This window comes from Ursus americanus, chromosome 1 (genome assembly GCF_024610735.1).
Source record: "Ursus americanus isolate L20-20 chromosome 1, mUrsAme1.1.p, whole genome shotgun sequence".
In the NCBI taxonomy this organism is placed as follows: domain Eukaryota; kingdom Metazoa; phylum Chordata; class Mammalia; order Carnivora; family Ursidae; genus Ursus; species Ursus americanus.
In genome coordinates, this window is record NC_142127.1 from 49,189,421 (window position 1) to 49,211,188 (window position 21,768).

The window sequence follows — 21,768 nt, forward strand, 5'->3', positions numbered from 1 at the left end:
GGGGCGTCAGACTGGCAAGAACAAGTCCAACGTTGGAGAAAAGTGAAGCTAATAAAAATAGGCTATATAAAGGATAAGAAGTCACAGATAGGAACCCTGGGAACATACCCAGTTAGGGGCCAATCCTGTTGGATGTTAATCTGTAGTTTCTCCAACATTAGGGAGGCAATTCCCCTTAAAAATTCTACGTAGGAGATATTTACTATTGCTGGGCTACTACTCAGCATCTGAAACTCCTTCCTGTATGTGCGGAATGAACGTCACTGTATGAGTTTTGGTGGGAAACAGTGCCTACTTCTCACTGTAGAAGCAGAAAATTCCAGGCGCTCATTTCCCAGTTTCCTTGCTGGGAGGTTGTGTCACAAAGTGGGCAAGGCCAATGAGAAATACCTGCTTTAGACTTTGAATCAGTGATGGAAAACATACATATTGTAGAGAATCTTTGTGTGTGTGTGTGTTGGGGGGTGAGGGGTGGAAATGTCACCAGCTAGACCGCACAACCTGGCCTTTACCATCCACCTGCTTGTACTCACCTTTGTCCTACATTTTCCCCTGAGCTCTTCTTAAAGGCTTTCCTCTTAACGCAGGCAAATGAAACCCCAAAACCACCCCCTGGATGATGGCAACTGCCCGGGACAAAATCTCCTGCTGGCCCAGACCACCCAGACAGTTGGACCTGACTCAAACCGGGCCTGCGCAGATGCAGCATGGAGTGACCTCTGGAATGACCTACAATTATCTTTACTTCATTATAATACTAGTATCTCCACCTAAGGACCCTCAGCCTCATTTACATAATACACTGTATGTATAGACATTTCCTTAAGGAGCATATGCGACCTTATGCCCATCTCTACATAGGAGGCCTCCCTATCTATTCATCCTAACCCTAAACAAAAGGAACCCATTCACCCTTTCTCAGGGAGTCAGGGTTTTGGAAGCCATTCTCAGCGATCTCCTTATTTGCTGCAAATAAATGTTTTCTTTGTATGACAACTCAGCCTGATGCAATTTCTGACTCATCAAGGAGCCAATTCAAGTTGGTTCGGTTACAGCAACAGTAGCAACATCAAGTGGGGGGCACTGTTCGATGACATGGTTTTGGCCATGGTCCTGGCAGCTTTGTGCTCTCCTTGTTCTTACTCATTTTTCAAGCCCCGGCAACAGTAGGAGTTATTCAATATTGTTTCAAATTTTTTTTCTCTCACGCTTCCTTAATTTTTTTTTTTTTACTTATATCACCCAGAATTACTTTCTGTTGTGTGAAACTTGTGTCCAAATTGTAGTTCTGACACCTTGTTCACAAGTAAACTGCTATTTTAGGGGGCTTAAAGGGCACTTTGAAATTTTGAATAGTTCTCCTTAAGTATTTAAATATAACTTTGTTCTGCATTTTAAACTTTAAAAAAATGTTAACATCTATTATGATCACTGACCCTCATAGTAACACCTAAATAATTGAGGCACATATTAAGAATATAACTTTACAGCTTAGGAAACTGAGGCAGAGAGAACCAAAGTGCTCTGCCCAAGTAGTAAAACCCGTTTAATGGCAAAGCTGAGAATGTTGAAATCCGGTCTTAGACCTTTCTTCCTTTTTTAAATAATCTTTATTGTGAAAGCAAAAGAAAAGCAGAGAGAACGGTGCAATATCATAACTCAATTCATGTAAAGAGCAGAAAGGGAAAGACCAGTGTCAAAATAACTTGACTTAGCTCCTTCTGTCAAGACAGCCCCCAAACTCTGAAACTGGATCCAGAAGTCAGCAGAAAGGGGCTTTCAAGTTCCTCACTTGTTTTACTGCTCAAGACCCAAATCAAGAGATTCTTCCTTTCTCCGTGGCTAGCTCAGACTGTGACCAACAGAGGAGGGCAGTCACCAGATAACCCATCATCAACTCTCTCTGTTTAAGAATGACCTCTGTAAGGTTATCTTAAGGGGAGCGATGGCTGCTAAAAACACTGCCATGGAGTAGTCATCAGAAAGGCTTTTTCTAGCACAATTCCCAAAGGAGATATTTGTACCCAGTAACATATTTAAAACAAGCCTACACTGAAGAATACATTTCAGTTCCCTCATAAATGCTTCGCTTTATATGAAACTCAACTCTGTAAAGAGTAACTTGAATAATCACAGCTCCCAGGATATCAACCCCAAACCAGTAATGTGCATTTAATGAGAACTTCAAGGAATGTTCCTTCATTTGGAAGAGATGCTGTCTACAGGCAATGGTTGTGGTTACTTCAGGCAACCACTGAGAGTTCAGCTGTTGTGTTAAAAATAAAAGGTCGGATTTCATCTTGGAGTTTCTCACAGATGATGTTCTATTCACGCTGACAAATAACAGAATGCTTTGCGAAGTTGATGCTTTTGTGTCCACTGCTTTAATTCTGGTTTTTGTCTAGATTTAGTTTAAAAATGTCTGGCTGCTCATTTATATCGTCTATTATCTAGTCGCAGAGACTGCACGGCAGATCCACCATAGCGTCCATAGCAACCGCTGCCTCTGCCTGTCGCTGGAGGGCTGGGGGAGAAGTCGAGCAAAAGGGAAAGCTGACTTTTTCCTTTTGAAGAAGCTTTTTATTTTAAAACAGCTTTAGATTGACAGAGTCATTGTAAAGATGGTACAAAGAGGTTCCATATACCCCTAACCTATTGTTAACGCCTCGTATTAGTACCTCTGTTAGAGTTAATAGACCAATATTGATATATGACTATAAAACAGGGTCCACAGTTTAGTCAGATTTCCTCTGTGTTCCCCTAAAGTCCTTTTTCTGCTTCAGGATCCCACCTAGGACACCACATATTTAGTTGTTGTGTCCCTGAGGGTCTTGGCTCTGAGAGTTCCTCAGTCCTTCCTTGCTTTTGATGACCTTTTGAGGAGTACTGGTCAGGTATTTTAGAGAATGTTCCTCAAATGAGATTTTAGATTTGTCTGATGTTTTTTCTCATGATGAGACTTGGCGTATGAGTTTGGGGGAGGAAGAACACAGAGGTAAAGGGACATATCAGGGGTACATACCATCAACATGACTTCTCGTGTTAATGTTAGGAAAGGCACACTCTTTCTTCCACTCCTCAGTACTTTTTTCCAGGTCTCCAAATAACACTGACTTGCTTTCCATTCGATTACTTAACTATTGTAATTTCTAAAGTAAAATGGAAGATCTAATATTCAAAGGTAGAGAGAGTCCCTAAGCCGGCAGGAAGTCTATAAATTCCAGACCTGCACCCAAGGAAAAGGCATGGAGAGATCTTTTTGTCTGAGCCTCTGCCTTCTCATTGTTCCCCCGACAAATCAAATCACCCCAGACTAAAGAGACTCTTCTCACGTCAGAATATAAACCAGGTGATACTGTCAGTAAAGGACAAGAGGAATTGTCAATCGTGTCAATCATATTGTCCAGTAGATTTTTATACAGCTTTAGTTTAGCTAAATATAGTTGTAATCCGTTTCTGTTGCTAAGCATCGTATTTTTATTAGGCAAGTTACTCTATTTGAAAATGCAAACAGAGTCTGGGTTTTGTAGTGAAGTGCCTGGGGGAAAAGGGGACTAAATGTCAATGACTTTGGTCAGTTTGAGCTCCCAGAATAGTGTGGTACAGTTTCCTAAATCCACCTTACAAATGAGTCCAGGGAATGACCTGCTTTCATCTTGCAGCCTACTTTATTTTATTGCCATCTCTGTATGTCTTATTTCACAGATCTTTCCTGTCAGCGACAGAAAGGCTGAGCTACGGCTATGGCTGCTGAGCTCTGTCGATCCACAGTCACGTGGTTCAGGTGACAACGAAACAAATGGCTTACTCAGATGAGCAAGGGCTCTCCAGAGCAGAGTCATCTACAGGAGAGGGAAACAAAAAGCTATTTAAAATCCTTCCTCATGAGGAGACTCTGGAAATATATTAGACAGTGCAAGGAGTCTACGGGTTGCTAAAAATTGCAGCAGGTGACCCAGGGAGGTTTATGTAGAAAATTCTTCTCTGGCAGTTGAAGAAAAGCAGAATGGGTATTTGTCTATCTCAGTGCCTTAAGAATAAGCTTCTCTTAAAACAAGCATAGACTAAATGTATTAGTCAGTGTTCTTAGTTGCAAATGAGAAACCAACAGTAGGTTGTTTGAGCAGAGAAGGAATGTTTTTACTGAGGTCAGCAAACGTGACCTGCCATTTATTTCTCAAACTAAAAATAATTTTAAAAATTTTAAGGAGTATTTCATGACCCATGAAAATTATACGAAACTCAAACTTCCACACCCATAAGTAAAATGTTATTGGAGCACAGGCACACTCATTTGTTTATATATTGTCTATAGCTGCTTTCTTGCAATAGTGGCAAAACTGAATAGTTCAGACAAAGACTATATGTCCTATAGAGCCTACGATATTTGCTAAAGTCTTGGTCAAGTTGGCTGCATAACAAAATACCACAGACTGACTGGCTTAAACAACAGAAATTTATCTTCTCACATTCTGGGCATTAAAAGTCCAAGATCAAGGTGCCAACATGTTTGGTTTCTGGTGAGTGTTTTTTCCCGCAGTCACCGACAGTGGCCTTCTTGCTGGTCCTCACAGAAAGGAAGAAGAGCAAGATCTCTGGTGTCTCTTCTTATAAGGGCACTAATCTGGTTCCCACTCTCGTGACCTCATCTAATCCTAATTACCTCCCAAATCCCAATTTGAAATATCCTCACATTGGGAGTTAGGGTTTCAACATACGGATTTTTTGGGAGGACACAATTCAGTCCACAGTCCATTCTATAAACTACCCCTTTACAGAAAAGTTATGCTCATCCCTGTATTAAAAGACATTAGGAGACACACAGATTCTCCAAGAGAGACGGAGTATCATGCTATATACACACTGTGGGAGGCAGCACAGCCAGGAAACTGGTTCAGGGAGACCCCACTTCCACCACCCCAAGAAGCTGCTAATACATGCAATGCCAGGCACTGGACAGAACTCTAGGAGCCTTGGCACTGCTGCCTCTGTAAACTAGAATGTTGCTCTTTGCACCTCACCAGTATAAATGCAGCCAGTGCTTGCTACTTGCACACAAACGTTTGATTTAAAGTCTGGTGGGGTGGGGGGAGCCTGGCTGGCTCAGTCAGAGGAGCGTGCGACTCTTGATCTCAGGGTCATGTGGTCGAGCCCCACGTTGGGTGTAGAGATTACTTAAACAAACCAAACAACCAACTGACAAACTATAAATAAATAAATATTTGAAGTCTGGTGTGGGTGGATCTGATTAGTGTGTTCCAGATCACACGTCTATTACAAACAGCTGCAAGGGAGACTGAGACAACGAGTAGTCTGGTTTTTGCAGTGATGGGGGTAGGGAATCCATAATGTGGGAATTCCCTAAATATGTAACAGTACTATCTAATAGCAAGACGCAGTGTTAAAATGACTTGCTTCTGCCTTCTTTTTCCTTCGTCATTTCCCCTGACGACTGTTACACAAGCACAAACAAATGAAGCACAACAAAACAGAAAGTTACAGTTAGTAAGTCAACAAAGGAGATAAAATGGAATCATAAAATATACTCATATAATCCAAAAGACCAAAAAAAAAAAAAAAAAGAGAGAGAGAGAGAAAAGAGGAATCAAGAATATAGGGGTCAAATAGAAAACAAATAGTGAGATAATAGATTTAAATCTAACTATGGCAATAATCACATTGTATATAATGGACTAAACATCCTAATGAAAAGGCAGAGAATGTCTGGTTGGATAAAAAAGCAAGACCTTCCTTTATGCTGCCTAAAAGGAATCTACATTACATATAATGGACACAAATAGGTTAAAAGAAAAAGGAGGGGAAATATGCACCGTATTAGCACGAGCCAAAGAAAGCCAGAGCATCTATATAAATAAATGAAACATAGATTTCAGAACAAAGAATATTGCCAAGGGTAAAGAAGGTTATTTTATAATGATAAAGGGGTCAATTCATCAGTAGGAGAAAATGATGAGCTGCAAGGAGAAATCAACAATTACATCCAGAGATTTCAATAGCACTCTTTCAATAACTGATAGAACAATACTAGCAACCAAGACTTAATTGGCATCAACAAACATCAGCAAAATAACATTCTTTTTAACTGCATACAAAATATTTACCAAGGTGGACCTTGGTATAGGTCTATAAGTTTAATAGTTTAAATGTATTTTCTCTGACCCCAGTGAATTTATATTAGAAATCAAAAAGTTCCCAAATATTTGGAAATTAAATAACATATTTCTGGGGCACCTGGGTGGCTTAGTCATTAAGCAGCTGCCTTCGGTTTGGGTCATGATCTCAGGATCCTGGGATTGAGCCCCGCATCCAGCTCCCTGCTCAGCGGGGTGCCTGCTTCTCCCTCTCCCTTTTCCCTTCCCCCTGCTTGTGCACACACTTTCTCTCTCTCCCTCTCTCTCTCTCAAATAAATAAAATCTTTAGAAAAAAAGGAAATTAAATAACATCTTTCTAAGTAACCTATGGGTCAGAAAAAGAGTCAAAAGAGAAATTAGAAAGCTATTTGACTTGGATGTAAACACAATATATCAAAATTTGCACAGTGCTGCTAAAGATATACTTAAAAGACAATTTATGGCTCCACATGCCTATATTAGAAGGGAATAAAGGACCCAAATTAACAACTTTACTTTCCACCATAAGAAATTAGGAAAAGAAGAGAAAATGACACTCAAAACAGGCAGAAAATCAGGTATGATAAAGATCAGAATGGAAATCAATGAAACAGAACACAGAAAACCAATAGAGAAAAATCAATGAAACCAAAAGCTGCTTATTATACTTACTTGAAAATAGAGTCTTGCAAATGGGATTTGCAAAGCTTATATCTGACAAAGGACTTGCATGTAGAATATATTTTTTAAAAGCCTTCAGAGCTCAATAATAAGAAAATAAGCAGCCCAATTTTAAAAAATGGGCAAGAAATTTGAACAGACATGGATGGCAGATAAACATATTTTAGGGGTGCCTAGGTGGCTCAGTCGGTTAAGCGTCTGTCTTCAGCTCAGGTCATGATCCCAGGGTTCTGAGATTGAGTCCTGGACTGGGCTCCCTGCTCAGCAGGAAGTCTGCTTCTCCCTCTGCCCCTCCCCCCACCATGTTCGCTCTCACTTGCTCTGTTCTCTCTGTCAAATAAATAAATAAATAATCTTTAAAAAGCATATTTTAAAAGATGGTCAGCATCAGCATCATTAATTATTAGGAAAATGCAAATTGAAACCACAATTAAATACCACTATACACTTACTGAATGGATAAAATTAAGAGGACCGACCATACCAAGCGTTGACAAGGAGGTAAAGGAACTTGAACTCTTACATACTGCTGGTGGGAATATAAAATAGTAAAACCACTTTGGAAAACAGTTTGTTAGTTCCCTAAAAAGTTAAATATATACCTACCATATGATCCAGACTTTCACTCCTAAGTATTTACTTAGGAGAAAATAAAGCATACATCTACGTAAAACTTACACATGAATGTTCAAAGCATCTTCGTGTGTGATAGCCCCAAGCTGAAAACCCAAATGTCCATCTATAGGTGAGTGGATAAACAAACTGTGGTATATGGACCCAATGGAATACTCCCCAGCAATAAAAAGGAATCAACCACTGATACATTCAACAACAGGGATGAATCCCCAAAGAATTATGCTGAGCTAAAGAAGCAGACAAAAAAGAGTATGTACTGTATGAGTTCTTTTATATAAGAGTCTAGAAAATTCAAACTAATGTATAGTGATAGAAAACAGATTAGTGGTGCCCTGGTGGATGAGATGGGAAGGTACAAGAAGAAGGGATTACAACTGGGCTTGAGGAACCTTTTGGATATTTAAACAATCTTGATTGTGGTGATGATATTATGGGTATATTCATATGTCAAAACTTATCAAATTGTGCATTTCAACCATATGTTATTTACTGTATGTCAGGTATACATAGTAAAAATAGAGGTTTAAAAATAGTAAATATCAGTTATTAAAAAAAAATCAGTGTTAGGCATCACCCATACTGTGTCTGATTTCCTCCTGGGATTCTTGAGTCATCACAATGGTTCTTGCCCAGAACTGGTAGTTCTTTTGTGGAATTTGGTCTGTTCTCTTAGAGCCACGTCTTTGCAAACCATCCAAGGTGATAAGAAGAGGTGGGGGCCATAGTGTTTGAGCTTTTGCATTTCTCTCTTCAAGGCAGAAATTAAGGACCCTTGGGTCCTTCCAATCACAATTCTCTTATCTCATTCGAGTCACTGCAGGCAGGTTTCTTTGTTTTATTTTATAGAAACATAAAGAATGAGCATGATTCCTAAACAAAGTAGGGTATTTGTAGATGTTCTTGTCCCTCAATGCTATATATATATATAAAGCCTATCTCGTGAGAACGGACACAAAGATTCATATGTGCCTTGCTTGAGAACAATAGACAGATGTCTCAGCTTGTTAATTCCATCTGCCTCCCATGAGAAAAAAGAAATTTTACAGTGAGGTGTCAGAGGGTCTTCAGGTCCCATGGAAGGGATTTTCCGGAGGGGATCCCTTAACAGCCTTCCTGTGTATTTAAGCTAATATGCTCTACCTCCTGGGGTACTTTGCCTTATCTCTAACCTTGGAATAAAAGGCTTTGTCTTATCAAGAGAATTTGAGGCATGGGGACAATGGAAAGTATTTTGGTTGGTGGGGGGTGAAGTCACATGGTTGCATTCTTCCTTGGCCATGATGAAATCATTTGTGTAGGGGAGAAACATTCAAGGTAAAGTGCTGTCAACCAGCATTTTTCAGATATCATTAGCTTCCCTGAGGCATTCAGTGACTGGAGCAGATAAACTGCTGGCCAAAGATAGTAAGGACCATAAAAAGCAAACGGGTTCAACTGTGTAGGCCATATTTCTCCATTCTTTCTTTTCTGGAATTGTGGGGATATGTTTGCCTAGCAAGGGGTACCACCTTTCCCCTTCCCTAGCAAAATTTCCCAAACCTCGGCTGCCTCCCAGGCTCGAGGGCCTCTATCCCAGCAGGCCAAGAGGCAGGCTACTCTGCAATGTGATGTGTGGGTGGCCAAAGGGCTCCCACCCAACAAACTTGCCTTCCTTTAGGATGATTCTGGCATTCTTTCTAGTCTTCTGTACATGTGGAGTGTGTGAGAGGAATCCTCGAGGGAGAACTACTCAAGATTGAAGACCATACTCCTGGCATGTTTCCCTGACAGGGAACTGGGCTTTGGCCTCAATCACCTGGATGGGGCTGGAATGCATTTTCATACCCAGGTTCCAGCATATGGGTTCCTACTTCATGAGAGTAAGGAACTGAGGGTCAGCTCTATGGTTGGGGATATGTGTGAAAAAATTGTGTAGGCATTTTGTATTGTGCCTGAAAATTACTATGCAACTCTAGGGCGACCCTCAAAAATGAATAAAAAGATCACTCGGTCTTTTAGTAAATGTAAGCTCTCCTCATAAGAAGCACCTCAGAGAATATTTTCAAAGGTAAGATCTGAATAAAGTGAGAAGTGTTACTTTATCCCTATTACTTGATGGGCAACATTAAGCTGTTCTGTTCTTTAAGGCCTAATCATCAGTCCCAGAAATCTTCTGAGTACAGGAAAACTTTGGGTGGACATAAAACATTAAAAAAAACTATATTGATCAACCTTCAGTAAAACCCAACTCTATATTTTGTTGCCCCTCAAAAAGTACCTAGTGAACTAGTTTGAACAAACATGACCCCCAAATGTAATTCAATTGAAAAATAAATACATAAACATGAAAAAGATTCAACAATAAAAAAGGAGACTATAATAAAAGTAGTTTTTCATCTAATCTCTGTCCCTTTTTCTCCTGTCCCCTCCATGGAGCATTGTTGACAATTACTTAATCTATACATAATCTATGCATGATGTTGATGTATACATTGTGTGTATACATATATACACACACATACCCAGAGCAGATTGAGAAATAGGTAGGTATCTCTTTTTTATTATTTTATTTATTTATTAGAGAGAGAGAGTGCAAACAAGTGGGGGGAGGGGCAGAAGGAGAAGGAGAAGCAGACTCCCCACTGAGCAGGGAGCCCAGCGAAGGCTCAATCCCAGGACCCCGGGATCATGACCTGAGCTGAAGGCAGATGCTCAACCAACTGAGCCACCCAGGTGCCCCTGTAGATATCTCTTACATCCTTTTTGCTTTTGTCAATTTCTTCATACTTACAGAAGAATATAATGTATAAATAATAGACAAAGATTATGACTCACATGAACATTGTTGTATCAGTCATCGTACTGGAAACAGATGGCATGCTTAAATGGAGAAATTGAGTAGAGTTTCATAAAATAACTATTTACAAAGTTGCAAGCCAATTTAGGGAAACCAATAAAGGATAATGCAGTAGTGAATGGTTTATCCAGGTTTTGTGGGGTCTAAGGCATACTCAATTTTTAAAACCTTCTTTAAGAAAAAGAATGCAAAGTCATTGATATAAAAAAAATTTAGAGTTCAAGATGAGAAAGAAAGTATATCAAATCACAAATCTATAAAACTAGAAATACCACATGTCACAAAAGCTAGATAATGCCATCCTCATATCATTATTAAATGTATGACATCCTTTTTAAATTAAATGTATCACATCTCTTTCATACTTTTTGCCTACATTTTTGTTTTTGTTTTGCTACAGGCTCTTCGATCACCACTTCATATGGCATTGACATTATCCTCTATGGAAAGAAGAGAAAGCTAATTTAGTCTTTCCTCTAACATAATCTCTTTCTGGATTTTCTACTTTGTTCAATTGGCTTATGAGTTCCTCCCTACAAGAGAATGAAAAGAGTCCAGTGTCACAATTGGAAAAATAATTTATAGCACATGTCCTGCCAAGCATTGCTGAGACACTTTTTTTTTTTTTTTAAGTGCAAAGGCCAAGGCATTTTACAAAGCTGAGGAAACTTAGTCCACCTTCCATGCCTAAGAACGGTTTTGCCACTTCCTTGTGCCAGTGGCTCCTTATCCCTTCAGGAAAAATCTAAACTTTTCTGCATGACCAATTAGGCTTGGATTTGCTTTTCTTTTCTCTTTTCTTTTCTTTTCTTTTCTTTTCTTTTCTTTTCTTTCTAAAGATATTTATTTATTTGACAGAGAGAGAGAGAGGGAGAAGGAGGAGAGAGCGAGCACAAGCAGGGGAGAAGCAGAGGAAGAAGCAGACTCCCCGCTGAGCAGGGAGCCCCATGCAGGGCTCAATCCCAGGACCCCGGGATCATGACCCAAGCCGAAGGCAGATGCTTAACCACCTGAGCCACCCAGGCGCCCCCAAATGAGGCTTTTCATCCTCCCATTCCTTCTTAGCAGCCTAGCCTCCTCCCTGAACACCTTTCCACCACCTCCACCTGTTCTGTACAGGTTATACGGCAGTAACTTTCAGCTCTCTATAGTTCCAGAACATACTCCACTCATTCCCATCCCTGAGCCTTTGCACATGATGTTCTCTCTGCTCGGGATACCCTCCCCAGCTTGTCCACCCGGCAAACCTCCCCCCTGCCTTCTGGTCACAGACGAAATGCTATTCCCTCGGTACAGCTTTCTTTGACTCCCTCAGACACATTTCAGGTTTTCTTCTCCTTTGTCACAATCCCATTGACACGATGATCTTAACCTCATCCATAGCTTTCTGGAGATCACAGACTGAGACTTCTCATCTTTGTATCCAGGTACCCAGCACAGGGCCTGGCATGCAGTAGGCACTCAATGAGTGTGTTTTCAATGAACGAGCACTGAGCAAACTTCTTTATGCCTAGCAATGTGTTAAAATGTTATCTCATTTTTTGCTTATAACAATCCAATGAAGAAGTATTAATATCCTTATTTTACGGATGAAGTAACTGAAGCTCAATGAGTTTAGATAATTTGCCCATAGCTACTTCAACCCAGTTCTAATACCAAAAATTCATGTTGTTTCCTACATGATGCTATTCCCCTCACAGGTAAACTGTGCAGTTTGGGTAGCACTTAAGCTAGCTGCATATGGCATGCTGATCCAACTTTTTCTGAAAGAATGTGTTCTTCATCCCTTGAGAGATCAAAACCCCATTATGTTTCTGAACAATTCACCCCCACTGAAATTGTTCTTTTTCAAGGTCATAAGTGATCTCCTTGCTGCTGAATCCAATGACCACGTTTATCTTTTTGACTCTCGATAGTTTTCTACAAAGTTGACTCTTCATTCTGGAAATAAGTTACTCTCTTGGCTTTTGGGACAAACCATTCTCTCAGTTTTTTTCTTGCCTCACTGGGCACTCTGTCTCAATTCCCTTTTCTCACTCTTTCTCCTCTTACCTACCTCTAAGTACTAGACTTTTTCAGAATGAGGTCTTGAACTAGCCTCTCTTCTCTGCTCACTCATTGCCCTAAGCAGATTCACCCAGACCCAGGAAAGCAGATAGGAGCCATATGCTGCTTGCCAATAGCATATCTCCAGCCCAATTGTCTGCTCACACTCATGTGTCCAACAAACTACCTGATGTCTCTACTCAATTGCTTTACGTTATGCCCTCAGTTTTCACTGGCATTTCTTAATTTCTCCCCTCAAAGGTGTTACTCTTCCAGTGGTCCAGTTACTGTTTTCTATGTGACAAACCACTTCAAATCTTAATAGGTCAGGAATTCAGACAGCGCACAGCAGAAATGACTTATATCTGCATCAAGATATCTTGAGACCTCAGCTGAGAAGACTCAGAGATTTAGAGGTAACTTCACAATGCAGGGCTGAAATTATCTGAGAACATCTTCATTCACACATCTGATTGCAGATCCTGGCTGTCAACTGGGACCTAAGCTGGGGCTGTTGCCTGGAACATTTACACATGGCCCCTTCATGTGCATAGGCTCCTTCGTAGCCTACAGAAGCCTCAGGGTAGGTGGACTTCTTACATGGTGAATCAAGCAAAGTTCCAGCAGAGAAGGTATGGGCTTTAATGGTCTAAATTCAGAACTTCCAGGGTCAATTCCACTGTTACTCTATTGGTAGAAGTAGTCACAAGCCTGCCCAAACTCTAGGGGAAGGGTTGTAGATCCCACTTCTCAGTGGGATAAATAGGTATCCCTAGCACAAGTCACCATTACCTTGCACCTCCTAACTGGTCTCACTGCTTCCATGTTTGTTCCATTCCACTATACTTTCAATATAACAGTAAAGTGATCTTACTAAAATGTCAAATCTTTTTCTCCTGCCTCAAAGCCATCAGTGATTTCCTAGTGCACTCAGAATAAGATCCTAATTTTGTATCTCTCTAACCTCATCTAATGTCATTCTTCCCTTACCTCATCATACCACACTAGATGTACGTTCCTTCTTTTCTTCTTTTTGACCTTTGTACTTGGTATTACTTCTGCCTGAAATATTCTTTCCTTCCCTTCCATATGGGTAGCTCTTTCTCATCTATCAAGACTTGGCTCTATGTGACTTAACCACTAATTATAGTGAACTTTATTCACTTTAGTGACCTTCTTATTCATTCTCTCATCACCCTGTTTATTTTCCTCAGAGCTCATTTACAAACTAAGTATAATATTTGTGTACTTGTTTATTTTGGGACTACTCTAGTAAATGTAAACTCCACGAGGGTCTCTTTAACTGCTTTATCTTCAGCACCCACGGTGCCTGGCACATAATAAATGCTGAAAAAATATTTGCTGAATATAATAGATAGATGGATGGATGGATCATCTATTTATCCAATGGCAGCAAAAGAAGACACATTTCCTCCTGAGTGCTGTTTTAGCCAAGAAGAAAAATAATTTCCTTAAGAAGTCCTCCCCAGAGAGAGCCCAGGTCCAGTTCCCAGCCTTCCTGAGATTCCCAGGCTTCTTGAGATTCTAGACATTAGATCTAGGACCTACAATGTATCTGGCATCTTGGATCACACTCTGCCCCTGAAGGGGAGGTATGCTTGTCAAATGATGAAAGCAATATATCACCTGCTCTCTCTTAGAGGCAGTGACATCATTAAACCATGCCGGTTTCTGCAGCTCCGAAAGGTCTATAATGGGTTTCCTAAAATCCCCATTTTCATTCAGGCAGCCATTTGAAGCCAGGCCTGACTGCCCACCTTCAGATCATCATCTTTGCAAACATCTTGCAGTTCCAAACATTCACAAACACAGACACAATGGCTTCCAAATACTTTGAACTCATCACAATACCACATCTATGCATTTTAGTCCCTGCTCATCTAAGACCTATAGGCATCTGTTTGATTTTCCCAAACACAGAGAATCAGAATGAAGTAATTTAGAAAGCTTTTTCTTTTCTTTCTTTCTTTTTTTTTTTTTTTTGAAAAATTTGAAAATTTCTTTAAACTTAGTAAATAGCTGCAGGTGTCCAAAGACCAGCACCCCAGATTACCCATCTAAAGTCTTCTTGACAATCACATCAGTACTGAAGGTTGGTTTACCATTTCATTTGGCCTTATCAAGATTTTCCCCCCTTTTATTCACACTGGATCTTCAGCCAAGGAAATGTACTTCCAGTTTCCATTCAAGGAAGATTTTGTTTTTATTGTTTTCACTTCACTTCTTCTTCTTTATTTTTTCTTACTTTATGATAGTTTGCCATGTTCCCTCTATAGTTTACTCTTAAAACAGTATTTAAGCTTTTTACAACTTGCTACCTTTATTGATAACAAAATGGAAGCTTATTTGTCTCTTCACTTTGAAACTCAGGAAGGATTTGTCAAGTGTGATGTTTAAAAAAAACCCAACAAACCAACTGTATCTGTTTGGCAAAGATTCACTGCTGCATTTGCGATTCTCCTCTCTAGTACTTTTCCTGGGACTGACAGTTTTTTGGTCTATTTCACTGGCTGCTGTTAACATGTTCCCTTACACTGTCTCATTCCCAATGGTTTGGTAGCAAGTCTGGGATGAATGGGTCTTGTGAACTGGAAAATAGGATTAACACCTGGAGCCTTCCACACTTTCCCTCAACCATTGTTAGGCCTCTTCTCACCCTTTACCTGTTGCAAACAGCCAAGCGACTACTCTAATACCTATCTACAAGTGGAGATTGTGAAGCCTTTATGAGTGCAAAACATGGCTGCCATATGTGGGTTTTTCTCTGCTACGTTTTCCCCTTGGGGAGTTTAAAATTTAACTTTTCTGATATTTAAAGGATAGTTTTATGGTGAGGAAAAAGAGAGAGTGAATGTTAACGAGCAACATTTTTATCAATTCTTTCAGGCTTTCCCCAAACCATTCAACTATCTTGTTTCTAAGAAGAATTCTACAAAGTCTTTTCAGATGGAAATCCTTTGGACTGGTGCCTTATAGACCAACCTTGAGAACCATTTAACGTGACTGGGCTTTTAGTGTTTTCAGTTCCTTCAAAGAAAGGCAAATATTTACTACATTTGATACTTTGTCTCTAGTCAACTGATTTTCTAAAAAGACAGGGTCTTTTTGAGCACTTTATTTTCTTCTAAGTACTCTGAAAAGTATTCTGTTTTTCAGTGCTCTTCGTAATGTTCCATCTGTTCTGATTTTTCAGAGGCTTTTTTTTTTTAATCTCCTCAGAAAATTCAATGAAAAAAGGTAAAGGCTTTACTGCCAGTAAATTTTTGTTTCTCTTCTTTCTGGGAAAGAGCCAGTTTGAGTTTAAAAATAGACCTGAGAAATGTCTACAGCTTGAGATTCATTCAATCCACTAATATTTGCTCTAGGATAATAAGGAGATTTGATACATCTGAACTAAAATGATCCCCATATTTGTCACCTTTCCATTTCACATCAAATCAAACACCATAGCAGCCTCTGTCAAAGCAAATTCCATTATGTTAACCACCCCCTCTCTCCTATTTTTAATTTATCCTGAAAAATGTAAAGTTGGCAGTATAGGTCATTCTAGTGTCCTATTTTAAACATTTATCAATTGATGCTATTTATTATTAATTTCCAATAGCAGTTACTGTGGTCCTAATATCAGATATCCACTGGAATAAAAATATTGGGGCAATAAAAAGAATGACTTAATTTTTAAGTTTTTCTTAAAAATCAGCATTATTGAGGTATAATTGACTACAGTAAAATTCACAAAATTTAAGTGTACAACCAATTAATTCTAAGTGCATATATTTGTTTAACACAACTGGGGGATCTGTGTGGCGCAGTCAGTCGAGCATCCGACTCTTGGTTTTGGCTGGGGTCATGATCTTAAGGTCATGGGATCAACCCCTGCATGGAGCTCTGCACTCAGTGTGGAGTCTGCTTGGGATTCTCACTCCTTCTCCCTCTGCCTCTCCTTCCCCTCTCCTCCCCCCCGATTCTCTCTCTCTCTCTCAAATAAATAAATCTTTAAAAAAAACCAAATACCTCTCACAATTATGGCATAGAACATTTCCATCAAACCTCAAAGATTCCCTCCTGCCCCTTTGCAATTCTCTTCCCATCTTTGGCACCAGGCAACCACTGGCCTGCTTTTAGTAACTCTAGTTTTGACTTTTCCAGTATGTTACATAAATGAAATTACACTGTGTGAACTTTCGTGTCTGCCTTCTTTTTCTTAGCATAACGCTTTTGGGATTCATCCATGTTGTTGTGTGTGTGAGTAGTATGTTCCTTTTTATTTCTAAGTAGTATTCCACTGTATGGACATAGCACACATTGTCCATTCATCAGTTGGTGAACATTTGGGTGATTTCAGTTTTCGATGACAACAAAGTTGATAAACAAAATTGTTAAGAATACTCAAACTTTGAGTGAAGTATGTTTTCATTTCTCTCAGGTGACTATCTATGAGTAGGATTGCTGGATCAGATGGTAAGTATATGTTTAATTTTGTAAGAAACAGCCATATTGCTTTCCATAGTAGATGTACAATTTTGCATTCCCACCAACAATGTACAAACATTGTGGCCATTCCACATTCTTGCCAACACTTGGTATTGTCAGTGTTCTTTAATTTTAGCCATTTTAGTGCCTGTGTAGTGGTATTTTATAGCCATTTTAATTTGCACTTCCCTAATGACTAATGGTATTAAACATCTTTTGATGCATTTATTTGCTATGTTCTTCTTTGGTGACATGTCCTCATATCTTTTGCCTTTAAAAAAGTCAAATTACCTTCTTATTACCGAGGTTTAAGACTTTTTTATTCTGGATATAAGCCCTTTATCCGATTTATATTTTGGAAATACTTTCTTCCAAAATAATGATGTAGTTAGCTAAAAATCAGAGAATTTCTGATAAGCTGATAAATCTAAAGTTGCGGTTTCTTGAATTTCTAATGTCAAATTAGAGCTCTAGATATTAATACACTGATACTTTGATGTAGACTTAGGAACAATGTCAAAAAACTTTTATAATAAGATGATTTGGATGCTTTGCCCTAGAAGCAGTTCATTTATGCTTATAAAATCAATTCTAAAGTTGCTGTGGGTAAATTCCCATATAAAATATTTCCAGAGTGAAGTAAATATTCCCCACAGTGGGGATGGATTTAAATTATGGCAACTCTAATGCTTATAGGAAAAGTAGGGTGTACTTTAGGAAGAGAGGCAGATAAAGGACACTTAGGCAAGCTCCTGTATGTCCTCTTCTGGCTTTTGTCTTACTCTCCTGAAAATACATTTTTTCCTCTTTTTCTTGTTAACTTTAAATTTTTATAATTTCAGATTTACAGAAAGTTACAAGAAGGAACTCCTAAATACTCTTTATCCAAATTCACCAATTTTTACATTTTGTCCTAACTTAAAATAAATTTTATATTTAATTTTTCAAGTATTTCATAAAAAAAATTAAGGCCTGGTTCTTTTTGAAGCTTTTATTTCCATTTATCTTTAGCCTAAGTGGTAAAAAAAGTAGCAATTAACACTCCAATTTTATATTCTGGCAGACAGAGACACAAAGAATCCTGTCACAGAACTCTCGTGACCCAGCACTTTCTACAGCCAACATAATGAAGCCAACCACCATTCTGCTTTGTAGTCTAGCTTTGCAGCCATTTCCTGACCTCTTTCTGGTATCATTGGCTCCCACCTAAAGCCCTTGTACTTGACTCTTAGTTTTGATCATTGATATTGCTTTTATTAACCTAATCTTTGATGTGTCCTTTACTGTTGGTAATTCTGGAAAGCAGACAACCCAATTCAACCCACCAGGGACTTTAACCCAGTACTCTGCTTTGCCTAAACCCTAATAGCAGGCAACCTGACAAGCAGTAGTATTTTCAAGTATGTAAAACTAATGATACTAGGTATCCCAGAACTGAGAATCAGAGAACCTAGACATATTAGCGCTGAAAGGACCTTGAGATCATTCAGTACAATTCTTTCATCTTCAGATGAGGACACTGAGACCCCAAGAGATTTTATCCAAGGTTACAAGTAAGTTGGTAGCATAGCAAAGGCGTGACTAAAATTCCAGTTTTGTGCTTTTTTTTTTTTTTTTACAATATAATGCTGCCTCAAATAGTTATTATTACTAATAATTTTCAGGTGCAACAATTTATGTATTTGCTCATGGAGTTGACATATATTTATTAAGTTGACATTTGTAACATGCTATGCACTATGTATACAAGAGACTTAATCTGCCTTCCCAGAGCTTACTTTCTAGCCAGAGAAATAGAAGATTAAAATGTAAGTACATGGGGCACCTGGGTGGCTCAGTTGCTTGAGCATCCAACTCTTGATTTGGGCTCAGGTCATGATCTCGAGTTGTGGGATCAACCCCATGTCAGGTTCCACACTCAGTGCAGAGTCTATTTGTCCTCTCTCTGATCCTCCCCCTGCACACACACACTCTCTCTCTCTCAAATAAATAAATAAATAAATAAATAAATAAATAAATAAAATCTTTTTAAAAATGTAATGATGTGCAGCAGAAAACAGTATAGACGTTCCTCAAAAAATTCAAAGAAGTTCCACTTCTGGAACTGAAAGCAGGGACTCAGAAATCTGTATACTGTATTAGTCAGTTCAAGCTCCCATAACAAAATACCACAGACTGAGTGGCTTAAACAACAGAAACGTAATTTCTCACAGTTTTGGAGAAGTCCAAAACCACGGTGGTATCAGGGTGCATTTCTGGTGATATCTGTCTTTCTAGCTTGTAGACAGTTGCCTTCTTGTCTGCATGCAGACAGATCAATCTCTGATCTGTCTCTTCCTCTTCTCCTAAGGACACCAGTCCCATCAGATTAGGGTCCTAACTTTATGATATCATTTAACTTTAACTACCTCCCTAAAGGCCTTATCTCTAAATATAGTCATATTGGGGGCTAGAGCTTAACATGAAGCTTGTGGAGACACATTCAGTTCATAACATACACCAATGTTCATAGCAGCATTTAGTCATAGCCAAACGGTGGAAACAATCTAAATATCCGTTGACAGATGAGTGATAATAAAAATGTGGTATATACCCACAATGGAATATTATTCAGCCTTCAAGAAGACAGAAATTCTGGGGTGCCTGCATGGCTCAGTTGGTTAAGCATCTGCCTTCTGCTCAGGTCATGATCTCAGGGTCCTGGGATAGAGCCCCACATCAGGCTCCCTGCTCAGTGGGGAGTACACTTCTCCCTCTCCATCTCCCCCTCCCTCCCCTTGTGCTTTTTCTCACTCTCTCTCCTGCTCTCTGTCAAATAAATAAATAAAATCTTAAAAAAAAAAAAAAGACAAATTCTGACATGTGCAACAATATGGATGAGCCTTGAGGATATTACACTAAGTGAAACAAGGGGTACCTGGGTGGTACAGTCGGTTAAGCATTGGACTTCAGCTCAGGTCATAATCTTGGGGTCCTGGGATCGAGCCCCACTTAGGGCTCCATGCTCAGCTGGGTGTCTGCTTCCCCTCTCTCTCTGCTGCTACCCCCACTCATGTTCTCTCTCTCTCTCTCAAATAAATAAAATCTTTACACTAAGTGAAATAAACCAGATAAAAAGGGACAGATATTATATGGTTCCACATATATAAGGTACCTAGAGTAGTCAAATTAATGGAGACAGAGAACAGAACAGTGCTTTTCAAAGGCTGAGGAGAGGAGGAAATGGGGAATTATTGTTTGATGGGTACCAGGTTTCAGTTTGCAATGATGGAAAAGTTGTGGTGGTAGATGGTGGTGATGATTGCACAACAATGTAAATGCACTTAATGCCACTGAACTGTACGCTTAAAATGGTTAAATGTAAGTTTTATGATATGTATATTTTATCACAGTAAAACAAAAAAATAATTTTGACTTCAGTATGTGGCCATAATACTGAGAAACTGGACTTACTCTCTCCACTTAAAATTGAGAAACAAGTGCTCACTTCAGCAACACATATACTAAAATTGGAACAATGCAGAGAAGATTAGTATGGCCCTAGTGCAAGGATGACAGGCAAATCTGTGAAGGGTTCCATTTAAAAAAAGTTGGGAAAAAAGACAAAATATGAAGTAATGGTTTTCAGACATTGGACACATGAAATCTAGGACAGTAATCTCTCAGAGAAAAGAAATAAATGAGGTGAGTCCTATGATAGCCCTAGTTTAGTGCCTAGAGAGTTTCCAGGCTCTAGCATAGGGAGGAAAATCCCAAACAGAGCCTGGTAATCTCCCTGAGTTGAGTAGCCAGAGCTGTGAGTCTGGAAGAGGCAAGGTAGACAGAATTCACAGGGCAGAGTGCCAGAGAGGAGAGAGTGGCACAGAGAGAGAACAAGGGCTCCAGAAAACTGGTTCCTTTTCATTCTTCAGTAAGTAGCCACTGGATATGTGAATGAGGAATCTACCCAAGTAAGGGAAAAGACCCACTGGAAAGGAGCTCACAATCTTCAGACGTCACACAGGGCCAGGAATAATTTATGTTCCTAGCACTCAGGGTGGAAGAATCTTGTGCTACACTGGTTATCAAGAAAAAGGCTCAGAAGGGTATTGTTTTGGTATGGCCAAACTCATAACCCTAATCTAATCATGAACATGAACCAGATAAAATCCAAAAGAGGGGCATCCTATTATAACCTAACCAGTGCCTCTGAAAACTTCAAAGGTCATCAAAAACAAGGAAATTCTGAGAAACTGTCACAGCCAAGAGGAACCTAAGGAGACATGACAAATAAATGTGATTTGGTATACTAGAAGAATCTTGGAGGGAAAAGTATATTAGGGAAAGATTAAATCTGAAAAAACTATGGACTTTAGCTGATAATAATGTATAAATATTGGTTCATTAACTGTAACAAATATACCATACTATTGTAGGATGTTTATAATAGGGGAAACTGGATGTCCGGTGGGGGTGAGTGGGATGGCTAAAATGGGAACTCTCTCAACTATTATATTAGCCTTCTACAGTTGTCAGAACAAATACCACCGATTGGGCAGCTTAAACCACAGAAACTTATTTTCTCATAGTTCTGGAACTGGGAAGTCCAAGATCATGGTGCCTTCAGGATTGGTTTCTAGTGAGAGCTCTCCTCCTGACTACTAGACAGCTGCCTTCTCACTGTGTCCTCGCTTGGCCTTTCCTCTGTGCATGTGTGTAGAAACAGATTGATCTCTGGTGTCTCTTCCTCTTCTTAGAAGGACACATGCCAGGGCCTCATCCTTATGATGTCACTGAACCTTAATAACCTTCCTAAATGCCCTATTTCCAAATACAGTCACATTGGGGGTTAGAGCTTCAACAATATGAATTTTGAAGGGACACAATTCAGGCCCTAACAGACAGGAAAGAGATGTGAGGACAAAATATTTTGAAGAAATAATGGCTGAAAAATTTCCACATTT

At 39.4% G+C, this 21,768-nt stretch overlaps 1 non-coding gene across 1 annotated transcript; it reads left to right on the top strand.

The window, feature by feature from the left end:
- The first annotated feature begins 20,304 nt into the window (after positions 1 to 20,304).
- LOC123783401 (U6 spliceosomal RNA) lies at positions 20,305 to 20,411 on the top strand. The gene has a single exon (XR_006777198.1). It is a non-coding gene; the product is annotated as a U6 spliceosomal RNA (small nuclear RNA).
- Positions 20,412 to 21,768: the final 1,357 nt, after the last annotated feature.